The following is a 1,720-nucleotide window of genomic DNA, read 5'->3' as shown; positions in this document are numbered from 1 at the left end:
CTTGTAGCTTTTTTTTTTTTTGGCGGTACGCAGGCCTCTCACTGTTGTGGCCTCTCCCTTTGCAGAGCCCAGGCTCCAGACGCACAGGCTCAGCGGCCATGGCTCACGGGCCCAGCCGCTCCGCGGCATGTGGTATCTTCCCGGACCGGGGCACAAACCCGTGTCCCCTGCATCGGCAGGCAGACTCTCAACCACTGCGCCACCAGGGAAGCCCCCATGCTTGTAGCTTTTGACCCAGCAGTAAAACTTCTTAATGTACACCGAGAATAGCACTGCCACTATAGAGTAGCCACTAGCCACATGTGACTATTGAGCGCTTGAAATGTGGCAAGTCCAAAATGAGATATGCTTTAACTATAAAATACATACCAAACTTCAAAGACTTTGTATAGATAAAAAAAAAGAATGTAAATATCATTAATAATTTTTATATCAATTACATGTTGGTATGATAACATTTTGGATATACTGAGCTAAATAATCTGTAGTTAAAAATTAATTTCATCTGTTTAACCTTTTTTAATGTGGTACTAGGAAATATAAAATTATTTATGTTTGCACTGTTTCAATTGTACAGCACTGCCCTAGAGCCTCACCCACTAGTGCTCAAGAAATAAATTTAGTGAGTCATAACCAACATTTTGTAAATGAAAAAGCATGGAATAGGAAATATCATAGTGTGCTGTGTGTAATAAGGGTAAAATGATTTCATTAAACTTTTGATACTGGGATGTGATTGTAAAATATAATATTTCCTTGCCATAGGTAGCAGTCAAAAATTTTTGAAAGCTCCTAATAAACACTACAAAACACAATGTTGTAATGCTGCTGAGATTAGATAAATTGTGGTACACTTATATTCAATGTATTGTTACTAGTGAGCGGTGTAAATAAATGAACTAGAGCTAAAATATCCATATGGGTAAATATCCAAAACATAATACTGAGCAAAAAATACAAGTTGCAGGAAAAAAAAACTATACAAAATGATACAATTTATGTAACATTTCAAATGATGAAAAACAGGCACCTCAATCTTTTCATTCTTTGGAACAGTGAAATATCTGAAGCATATGACAAAATGTGAAGATTCAACAAAACTTAGTGGTAGTTTTAGAGGCGTTCATTATATTATTCTCCTTACTTTTCTGTGTGCTTCAAATATTTATGTAAATACCAGGTCTCAAATACCATATACTTAAAAGTCATAATCCCTATTCAATACTTACATCTTTAAGATAGTATATCCTATATTAAAACTTCAGGTAGGTGGTAGTGGGCTTTGTTGTTGTTTTAAAATGACAAGCATTAACAAAATACTGACCTAAACTTCTTTAAAGCATAGATTTGTAGCCACCCTGGTTACAACATATTTCATTATTATATGAACGTGAATGCGAATGTACCACAGGCCTAATCATGTCCCCAGAAAAAAAGAAGTATGGTGAACTCTCCCATATCTGGCATGGTCGAGGAATCTGGGGTCTAGTCCATCGAATTGCTTCTGTTTACTAAGAACTCCCACAAATATCATTCACAGAGGGCTTCCCTGGTGGCGCAGTGGTTGAGAGTCCGCCTGCCGAGGCAGGGGACAAGGGTTCGTGCCCCAGTCCAGGAGGATCTCACATGCTGCGGAGTGGCTGCGCCTGTGAGCCATGGCCACTGAACCTGCACATCCGGAGCCTGTGCTCCGCAACGGGAGAGGCCGCAATAGTGAGAG

At 39.2% G+C, this 1,720-nt stretch overlaps 1 protein-coding gene across 1 annotated transcript in view; it reads right to left on the bottom strand.

Moving 5' to 3' along the window:
- TEX11 (testis expressed 11) overlaps window positions 1-1,720 on the bottom strand; it is a 358,382-nt gene that overhangs the window by 355,349 nt on the left and 1,313 nt on the right. The gene's annotated exons all lie outside the window — the stretch shown is intronic.

The sequence above is a fragment of the Lipotes vexillifer genome, unplaced genomic scaffold (genome assembly GCF_000442215.2).
Source record: "Lipotes vexillifer unplaced genomic scaffold, Lipotes_vexillifer_v1.1 scaffold926, whole genome shotgun sequence".
NCBI lineage: Eukaryota > Metazoa > Chordata > Mammalia > Artiodactyla > Lipotidae > Lipotes > Lipotes vexillifer.
This window is presented reverse-complemented; position numbering and strand designations above follow the sequence as displayed.